Here is an 11714-nt window from a genome sequence, read left to right on the forward strand (position 1 = left end):
ATATATATATATATATATATATATATAAAAAACGAAAAACGAGAAAGCTTTAATCTTTCTATAAAAAAAAGGGCCATCGAATATACAGAGATTTCTGCGTTTTAAGATATTTCCTTGCTACTTACTTTAATAACGACGGAGATCAGTGTGCCGTGCGTAAGAGTGCGCGTGAATGTTGGCAAATAATTCAGTATGAAAAGAACGCAAGAAAATGTATAAAAGAAAGTAAGAGAGAAAGAGAAAGAGAGAGAATTAGTATGAGAGAACGAAAACGAGAATGAAAGAAAGAATAAGTTTGAGAAAGCGAATGAGTTAGAGAGAGAGAGAGAGAGGAAGAGAAAGAGAAAGAGAGAGAAAAAGAATAAGAGATTGAGTGTGTGTTTGTGAGAGAAAGAGAAAGAGAGAGAGAGAGAGAGGGAGAGAGAGAGAGAGAGAGAGAGAGAGAGAGAGAGAGAGAGAGAGGGAGAGAGAGAGAGAGAGAGAGAGAGAGAGAGACAGAGAGAGAGAGGGAGACAGAGAAAGAGAGAGAGAGAGGAGAAAAGAAAAATAAAATGTTACGAGAGATTTAACGTATTTCGTATTATGCTTCTAGAAAAGTCAGTCAGCGTAATAAATAGCGTTACGATTACATATATCCATATTGTCTTAACGTTAATGATTGATTAATGATTAATTAGTTATCGAATTAATCTGTCTATAATACAATCTAAATACTTTTATCAGAGTCGCAGACTAACGCGCACACACACGTTTCTCTCAATATACAATTATGTACAAGAAAGAACAGGACATACATACATGAAAAGAGACACCTATTACGCTATCCACATCTATCCGTAAATACGAGCAAAAACATCTACACATAAAAAAACATATATACACACACGCGCGCGCGCATACATAAATACATGCATACATACATACATACATACATACATATACATACAGGCGTAAAGCATCGAACGGGTAAGAACACGATATTACACCTGTAAATACGCGTGTATTCAACAGAGTGACGTCTAATGCATAGAGAATGAGAGAGAGAGAGAGAGAGAGAGAGAATAACAGGGCCGTCTCACATGAAAAAAAAAGACGAATGAAAAAGTACACATTCTTGTTTATTTCTGTCAGCTAAGTACTTGGCCAACAATAAAGTGCATATTAGATAAATGTGTTGGTGAAACGTTTTGAAAGCATGCGTCAACCCACCCACACCCGTACGTTCGTTCTTTTTCTTTTTTCACCAGGACGAAACGATCCTTTATCCTTTTTGCGTATTTTTTTTTCTTCCTTCCCTTTTTTCTTTTTCCTATTCTTTTTCTTTTTCTTTTTTTTTCTTCTTCTTATTACGTCTCAACGGAAATGGCAAGCTTTTCATCTCCTTTCGTTCTAACAATAAGATTGTTCGAAGATTTTCCCTTGTATCATCGTATTATTTTCTTTTTCATCCCATCTGATCCTTTTAATACCTCCGTCTGGATATGTCGACGGTGTTTTTCTATATACTCTTTTTTTTTTTTTTTTTCTCTCTTGAAATAATTCAAAATAATCAAATATAAAAAGGGAAAAATAATATTTGAGAATAATATTCTTTTTATTTTTGTTAAGAGATCGTATATATATATATATATATATATATATATATATTTGTAGAAATATTAATATGAATAGGGCTTCGAATGTATTACGCGATGAATAATTTCACTAGCAGTTTGACATTTTCCCCATTCGCGTACGTTGAAACGGTTATTTATTTATTTAGTATTATTATTTTGGCAGAAACGGAAGAAAATACGGATTGGAAAATTGATTGGACGAGAGAAAGAGATCCTTGATGTTTTCGGGATATAAAACGAAAAGGAGGAGTAAAGGAAAGTTGTAAGAGGAGGAGGAGGAGGAGGAGGAAGAGGAAGAAGAGATCGAGATAAAAAGGTGAATTCGTTTTCCATTCGAAGTCCATTTAAACTCGTGGACGCTCAATTATCCCGTTCGTTTGTGTGATGGGAATCTAGTTTGTAGTTGTTACGTGCGTACACGCGTGCCAGGTGAGATATCGTATGTTGTTTGTAACCGAGTTAAATTCGAATCCAATTTGAAGCAATAACTTTCTGTATCGTGAGTGCGAGCATGGAAAAGAGTGAGATAAAAGGGATAAAGGGATGAGGGTGGAAGTGGTTGGGTGGTAGGAAAAACGGGAGAGTTGGATGTGATCGAAGGGTCAATGTTAAAAGAGAAAAAGAGAAAGATAGGATGAGAGAGAGAGAGAGAGAGAAACAGAGAGAGAATTGGTTTCATATTCGGCATCGAACGTTCGATGCCGAATGAATCTCTTCTCGAGGCAGTTCATAGGTCCCCGTCATTTTGTTGAGTATTCACTCGATTCAGGTATCCGTAAGCGTAGAACGATTTGCACCACTTCGATAGGTCTCTTTAAATGGTTCATTGACACGAACATATCTATATATTACTATTCTACCTCTTCTTCTTCTTTTTCTCCTTTTTTCTTTTTTTTTTTTTTTTTTTTTTTTTTTTCTTTCTTTCTTTCTTTTTCCATTTCCTTTCCATTCTTTCGAATTTATCGTTAATTACCGAATCACTCAAATAGAATCATTATTAAGGTACTTGCCCTTTCAAATTCGATTGTTCTCAAGCTGAAAATTAAAAGTTTTATATTTTTATTTGCAAAATGTTCTCTTTCTTGGTTTTCAATTTATTTCCTTCAACGATTCTCACGATTGTTCCGTACGAATGAAGTTTCGTAAAAGTTTTCTTTGATCGACTCGTAAAGGAATGGCCAATTTACTTTTTAGTATTCCTCCCTTGTTTGCCCATTGATTTTAACTTTCTTTGCCTTCTATAACTTGGTCTTAACATAATAAGAACAGAATTATACTTATTATTAGTAATATTTGTATTATTATTATTATTATTATTATTACTAATATTATTATACAAGTAGAATTTTCGCGAGAGAAAATAATAATTAGTTTGGAAAGTTGGAAGAGCTTCCTTTCCTCTTCCCGTCGTTCATTCGCGATCGTTTGAAAAATATTCAAGTATACTTGAAAAATATTTATAGGTGTATGCTTTAAAAAATTTTCATTATTTTTTTTTTTTTTTTTTTTTTTTTTTTTTTCATATTTTCATTTCTTCGTCCCAACGCGAGGAAATATGCAAAGATGATAGGAAAGATGTAAAAGCGAATAGCACGTCTAACTAATTAGCTTGAACATGCTTTTATGTGCATTCGAGCGTGTCCATTGCAATTTCCCATGCGTGCGATTATTTTTCACACACGTCCTTATTTATTATTAAATATAACGTTAAAAAAGAAACGAGCTCGCGTTTACGATAGATTATGTAAAACTATTGTACCGTTAGAAAGATGAGTGAAATTTTACGGTGCTTCGTGAAATTAATAATAATTATTTTTTATTATTATTGTAACAAATAAAAAATGAAATAATCATGGTATCGATAATTACAGGTTGTTTGTATAGTCATTAAACTTTGGTGTGCGGTCTATTGAAATGGAAGTTCATAGTAAACGGAAGCTTTTACATAATGGTTGAACATTTTGATCTCGTTGGTCGTAAATTGTTATCATAGTACACAGTCTTTTTAAGTTTTCCGAATAGTACATACCAGCCCATCGGTGTCGTATCGTGTTGCTTTGTCGAAATTCACCTACACAATTGTCGATGACCACAGTTTAACTACTTTCGGTTAATTAGTTTCTGTTCTCTACCGATATTTATTCTGTTTTTGAACTTTCCTCCTCGATTTGTGTCGCAAAACTTTACAACTAGTATTTTATTTGAATTTTATTATCGTTTAAAATATATAAAACATTTATATTGTCATAAAATTATAATTAATATATATGTAGATATAGAAAATGTATAAGTTTCAACAAATATGTTAAATGATCTATCACCTTTTGCTATCAAAATTGTAACTATTTTACTTTATCTCGAAAAAAGTTGAAAGAGTTATCGAAACTAGTTAAATTTTATAAAAATAAGAAAACAAATAAAGATAAAGAGAGAATGAAAAGTAGAAATTGGGTATTTTCGAAGGAAATTTACTTTTATGTTGCTTATACTCTCGAGTAAGTAACGTAGATATCTTTTCTAAATCCCATAGACGCGCGTTTCATTAAATTTTATTCTATGTGAGGATTATGGTTAGAAGTAGAGTCGTGCTTATAGTTTTCTACATATCGCGCGTAACAAACATTTACGTGTTGGTTTTAGAATCGTATCGATCGTTCAAAAATTTATATTATAAAACTAACATATAATAATAATAGTAGTAGTAAATAATTTGAAAGCAAGGATCATCAATATATCCACCTATGATTCTTATCAAATTCTGAAATATCTTTCGTTATCGATTTTTGTGTCCTCATTTATCTCATTATATTCATCTTTCATCTCTTTCTCTTTTTATCTTTTATGTATATATGCATACATAGCTAAAAGAAGAGGGAGAGAGAGAGGGAAATAAAGTTTGTATGTGTATATACTTCTGTGTTAAAAAAGATCGTATAAATTTGACTCAAAGAAATGTCCTTTGAGATTCGGCCTTTTTTAACGACTGTCCTTCTAAATCCTTATGCTCTTTTCAGGACATATGCACATACGGATATTCCATTGTCGGAGTCGAAGAAAGAAGATTTTCCCAAAAGATATTCAACCTTTGCTTGCCTTATATAACGTTTCCCTTAGCTTTGCGTTCTTTTTCTACTTACATATGGCACGTACAATTTCTTCACCTACTTACTATTATTAATCTATATTCAAACGATTTCTTGACTTTTTCAAGAACCCTATTCCGCGAAATGGATATTCGAGAGAAATTTCAAAATATGTTTTTTTTTTAATCTTACATCGAAATAAATACTTTATACAAGTTCGATCATTGTTTGTTTTAAAAAACATTTATTCTACTATCGCATTTTTAAATTTGACCGATCTTCGACTAATACTTTGTTAAAACCGTCTTAACACCGATTATATAAAGAGGTTAACAAAATAGATCATCCGATTGAAAAAAATGAAGACTTCCGAGTAGGTTCTGACTTATTATATTATAATTATAGGAAAGAGTGGATGAGGAAGACCATAAGTTGGGCAAGTATATTCTTGGAATAGAGATGTACGTGGAGTTAGCAGTTATCGATTACTTTATGATATATCACTGCACTCCATATGTATTTTCCACCTTCAGCTTAAATTCTGTTCTATTTTAGTTAAGCAGCTCGGTTCCTCCATCGAAGCCTGGCAGTTAAGCCGGGTATAAGTTCCGCCATGGCGTCTACGATAGTTGCGGGATTTCAGCTTTAGTGAAATTTTAAGCTTCGTCGGTGAAGCCGGATGGATAAGAGCCCATGATTACATCCCCAAGTATCTCCGTCTTCGACTTTTCTATCTTTTTCTTTTTCTTATTCTTATTCCCTTCATCTTTACCTTTCTCTTTTTCTTTTTTCTACCCTTTCTCTCTCTCACTCTGTCTCTGTCTTTATCTGTACCTCTGTTAAGTCTTTTTTCTTTGTGTCTTATAAAGAATCCTTATGGTTATGGTCAAAAAAAAAAAAGAAAAAAAAAGGAAATAATGATATTTCGATTACATAAGGGATTTATAGATTTTGTTGATCTCTCATAATATTTGATACAGTTTGTATATGTATATATATATAACTTTATCCTAGTTTCTGGATTCCCTTACGTACTTTTAAATAACTAACAAGATCTTGTTCTCTCGAAGTTATAGTTTAAAATTACAGTTATCCACAAATTTTCTAGGTCGAGAATATATATAATACATGTATAGGCAGGTATACGCATATAATATGTAAATGTAGTAGAACTGTCAGCGTTACACGTTTTCAAAATGAAAATGGTAATAATAATAATAATAATAACAATGCAAATTATATTATTGTTATTATTTTGCGTAGAATATTTTCAATTAACGGAGTACAATTTTCAATAAAATTAGCCCGAATTAATAGCCTGCACTCTTGCACAAAATAATGCGAACATTCGGAGTTACTGGGATAATCATTTTCGGGATTCAACATAAATGTGATATTTTTTTTTTCTTTTTTTTTTTGGAACACGACAACTGACGAGATAGTAAGAATTATTATTACGTTATTTTCGTGTTATATCGTACAATTTGATAATCTTAGTAATTAATTGTAATAACGATGTTTTTTTTTAATAGACGAGGATCGATCATCGACCTACATGTTCTCTGAAAATAGAATTGAAATGACAAAAAATAATAGAAGAAGAAAAGTTTTAAGGGATACGGTTTCTTAGTTGAACGTGTTCTTTCCTTGTGATCGATGATAAAAATCGTTTTTCCTGAAACGATCAGAGACACGCAGAGAACTCGGCCATCTTTCGCACAATTCTGAAAATAATCTGGCTTTAGAGCTGGTTTCTTCGATAGCATGCCATTATTTTCCAACGGAGCTACATTTCCGTGTTGAATCCCCATTATATTCCGTATCACAATGGAATTCGCGTAAAGGGAACTTCGGTTCGCGTTCAAACACCCTTCGCTTCCGTTCCATTCGTTTTTTTTTCTGTCTTTCTATTTTTGTTCTTCTTTTTCTTTTCTGTTTTCAGCCTCCGCCAGCCACCAATGATTCATCCCTTCGAATTTTACACTTCCCGTACAACTGTGAAGTTCTTTTTCTTTCTTTTTGTCTTTGTTTTTTTTTTCAAAAAACATTACGTGTCAATGATCGCAAGAAAAAGAAATCATTCCAAATTTGTGATTCATGTTAGATCTTTTTCTTTATCTATCTATCTGATTATCTATTTATCTATATAATAGAAAGTTTTTCATTGGAAACAAAAGGAAAATTAATGTTTGATTTCTATTTAATATGACGTACAACTTATATCCATAATATACATAATAACTAAATGGAAGAAAAGAAATAGCATTATTTCGATTTTCTCGTAAACTGTGAGCCTCGAATAAAAACATATTAAATTCTATTTTAAAAATTTATTTATCTCACGTAAAATTATTCACCATCCGGGGTTATATCAGTCTTGTCAGAGAGATACACACAATCCTGCATATAATTTAATTAATAATTATTCAGATGAATCTGATATGTTATTGGAAACTTTTCATAATAGAGATAATCATGATCCTTTACTAATTTGGATAATTTAATACACGCCATGGATTACATATTAATTTATTACACATATAGAGACATGATTCTTATTTTCGATAAAACTTTGGAAATTAGTTTAGTATAATTATGAAAACTAACTATTGAAAGGGGTTAAAGAGAAGAACTATTATCAAGATAGCATTGACGAGACACGTTCGTGTAATAATATAATATATTAGAGAACGTAATGAGGTGAATTTCAAGATGAAGTCTTAGTTCGTAGTTGTGTTATTACAGTGTGCTTTCCTACCTTGTGCTTACAGACTCGACTTCGTCGAAGGGTCGTTAATGTACAGATATTAACGTTCGGAACGTTTGTGTGCATCCATCGGAAACGGCTTCTTTGAAATGAGGTATGCGTGTGCGATAGAGAAAGTGAGATAGGTGGATAGGGAAACATAGATAAATAGATAGAGGTAGAAATAGAAGGAGAGAGGGAGAGAGTGAGAGAGAGAAAGATAGAGAAATTTTCACGTAAAATCTAGCGACATGTGAATTGCACGACATTACCAGATTGCACGATTTATGCATGAAATATTCTACACACACGCATCTCTCAAACGAGCCAACTCAACGTCGTTATTCTCTTTCGCAAGAGAGTCTTCAAAAGGTCGGAGCTTATGGTTTGCGCCATATTGAAGCTTGAACTTCTTCTAGATATTGTTACGTTAGTATGATAAACTTAATGCTAATATATAAAGAAGCTACCTGTTAGATCTTCCAAAAATCTACTTTTTGGTTTTAAATTCTATATAGTTGTAAGATATTGTTGTATAGATCAAATACTCAACCCTTTCCATAACAACGAAAAGATAAATTTCAACATGTATCTTTATATACTAATTAGTTTCACATAGAAAAACAATTGTATATATATATATATATAACAATTAAACAAATTTATGTCTCTCATTGAATGTGGAAAGAATAGAGTTAACGAAAAGAGAGAATATATGTACTTTTTATACTGGTTTATATGTATTTTGTTCTTTTTCATAAAATAATCCAAGCGGCGACACGTTTCGCCATTTTTCTAGCGTTTACAATCTTTTATCTATTTTTCGTTTATTCTAACACGCTCGACGTCCGTAATAAACGCTTTGTCTACTACCGTTAGACAATGTTTCGCAGCAATTCGGTGTATTCTTCCTTCCTTTTTTTCTTTTTTCTTTTTTTTTTTTATTTTCTCTTCTTTCTTTTCTTTCTTTGAAAGCCACGAATATTCGTCAGCTTTTCTCTCAGTTTCATTTTTCTCTTTCTTCTTCCATTCTATTCTCTTCTATCTTTTCCTTACAAGTTTCTCACTGGGTATCGTTATAGAGCACAGAACCAACCGTGACAAACCGCTCGCAGCGTCTGCGGTCTGGCAAATTAAGATTTCGCTTCGTCGACTGTAATTAATTCTCACCCTTTGAACGGAGCAAAGTACAAAGTTATTTTTCACCATCAAAAAGTGAATAAATCTTTGCTCGTTGCTAATCTCTTCTTAAAACTCAACGAAATATTTTATTATCCCGTAATATATATTTATATACACATATTATGTATAGATATGCATGTAAATAATATTAAAGATTTATGCGTAGAAATATTTGATCGGGGGATAAAGTTTCTTCGTATTTTCTCGATAGATTAAAATCTTACGATCGTATAATTACCGTAATATTAATTGAATCAGGCAACAATTATAAAAAAAAAAAAATTGAAAAATAGAAATATATTACGAAAAAGGGGAAAAAGACTTGTTACACATTTTTGCATGAAAAATTAAAAGAAATGTTGTCTCCGATCTAACATATGATGTAATAAGTTGCCCGGTAAATTCGTTTCACAATTTATAAAGTAATACATAAATTTGTGTTAAATAATAATATATTATCGTTAATAAAAAAAATATATATTAACCATCTATATATAAATCGGTAGAAATTTTCTATGGTAATCAATATATCGAATTTGTGAGGTCAGTTGGAATGGAATAAACGTATAATAGTGTCGAATATTTTGAATAATAGATTGTACCGATTATTTGACTGTCTACGATAGAAAATATATTCATTTTTCTCATATAAGTTAAAATCGGTTCTATTATCGAAACGAAACGAGATTTCCGATGGAGAATCTTGTAGCTACTTTAAAAATTTAAATCGCTGACTACGTTTGCTCCGTTGGTTACTTCGTTTCGCTTATTCAGGGTTAGAATGAGAAATAGAGAATAACATTCTCTAGCTTACAAACGCTTATCGGTATGGGACAATGAGGAAGAGAATAGAACGCGATAGCCGTGATAGAAGAGATATCTATGCGTATGTATGTATATATGTATCATCATACGTAAGCACGTAAGCTCGTATTATATAGTAGGTATTTATTCACGTATATCATAAACGCAAGTCGAATAACTTGGCAGGCTCGACCTATTCAAAGACGTGACGTTCCATCTCGTTACTTTTTTTAGGTATTCTAAATCTATACATACATACATACATACATACGTATGTTATGGATGCATACGAATCACGAATAAAATTCTATTCTTTTTATCCACGATTCTTCATTTTATTATTCGTAAAATACCAATAATTCGCGAAATAAAAAGTGTTCATACATATAAGTATTAAGTTGTCCCATAAGTTTCTTCCTTTTTTTTTTGTATGCGAGTTCAATAGACGTGTGGAAGATGTGAGACGTGTGAGACGACTGAAATCAATGCTATAAACAGACAAAAGATAAGTCTGCATGATTACAAATATAACCGGCTCGAAATCATACATAACGTGGCGCGGAAAGAACATATGCGACAACCTAATACAAATCTATAGCATTAACTTAAAAATTCTATAAATGTGTTGTTTTACTTAATCTAACAGTTCGCGAACAGATTTCAGAACTGAATTCAAATATGAGAATGAAAGATCAATCCGATTTATTAAATACACACAGGAATACGAATATAAAAATAAATAAAAGTTTTTTTTTTCTGATTTTTCCAAGAAAGAAAAATACAAGTATGAACGCGAGTCTGTTATCTCAAAATCAAGATAACTTATCGTAGGTTAACGAGAAGTTTGACTTTGATTTCGTAAAAAAACTTCGTATGGAGAGGAAAGGTGCAACTTTCGAAAGGTATACCAACGTTGAACGAATTTTAGGGAACGATTTGCTAAAGAATAAGAATAGTGAGAAAAACGAGGAGAAAATTTAGAAGGAAAGAAAGAAGGAAAGAAAGAAAGAAAGAAAGATCAAATTCGCAGGATAAAATTGTGACGATGTTACGAACAAAATGCTGAGTGTGTGGGTGTTATTTTTTTTTTTTTTTTAATCGGTGATAAAAAATCGCACGTCAATTAAAAGTGTACGTTCGTAGATCAACGCGGCATTGATGAGAGAACGACTGTATGAGAAAGGATAGAGGAAGAGAGATGGAAGAGAGTTGTAGTGGTAAAGCAGCGTTGATTTAATTGCTAGGCCTCCACTTGTCGTCAATCCAACGGAACACGGCCAACAGAATGTTTCGGAACCTGAAACAATACGTCGCATTTGACACGTCCTACACCCATTAAATCCTCGTTCGAAACTCGTGTCTCTCTTTGCTTTTTTTTTTTTTTTTCATTTGCCGATCAAAAAATCTATCGACCAATCATGCTTTTTTCCACATAAAAAAAAAAAAGACAACGTCTGGCTTATGTTTTAACTTTTCTTTTTTTTTTGTATTATTTATTGTATAAAAATGATTCTATTTACGCTAATATTTATATTCAATCATTTTGTTTTTTTTTTCTTTTTTGTATTTTATACGTTTTCTATTAATGATCGACGAAACGAATTTTGTTTGAAAGCGTTCGTTTTCGCTTGGTAGACCATTATTCATCGAGAATCTATTAGAAACGAATTGTACGTGCCTTTTTCATCGGTTGAATGAATACTGGACGTGTATAAATATTGGAAGGATATATCGAGACTATAGCAAAGCCTTTTTATTATTAGATTCATTCATTCGTTATATGATATAACATACCTTTTGAATCGAATTTTTCGTTAGAGTGAAGTCCGAACGATTAGAAGTTCATCGGTCCGATCGATGCAAATGATGATTAACGTGATACTGATGGGACAATGAACGATGATAATGCTGCGAACGTAATACGTAATACGATATCTAGTCATCTCGCATGATAATTATTAGATTATTATATGAAATTGTTACTGGATGTCAATAATATAAATATTGATTGTATTTTAAACAAATGTAAATTAACATCATTCGTTGACGATTGTTATTTATGCATTTTATCAAAATAAATTTCTATTTTTTTAAATAATCTTTCATATCGAATAAAAGAGATCCGTCATTGACCATGCGGAAGATCGAGTATAATAAAGTAACAATAATAATCGTATACATTCATTGTATTACAAAATATGTATCACCAACCATCTCGATTAATCATGCTCGATAATAGTTAAACCGCACTTTTTTAATTTCTAGTTAATCGGTCAAAGAAAC

The sequence above is a fragment of the Polistes canadensis genome, unplaced genomic scaffold (genome assembly GCF_001313835.1).
Source record: "Polistes canadensis isolate GaletaPanama2010 unplaced genomic scaffold, ASM131383v1 scaffold_26, whole genome shotgun sequence".
Classification (NCBI taxonomy): domain Eukaryota; kingdom Metazoa; phylum Arthropoda; class Insecta; order Hymenoptera; family Vespidae; genus Polistes; species Polistes canadensis.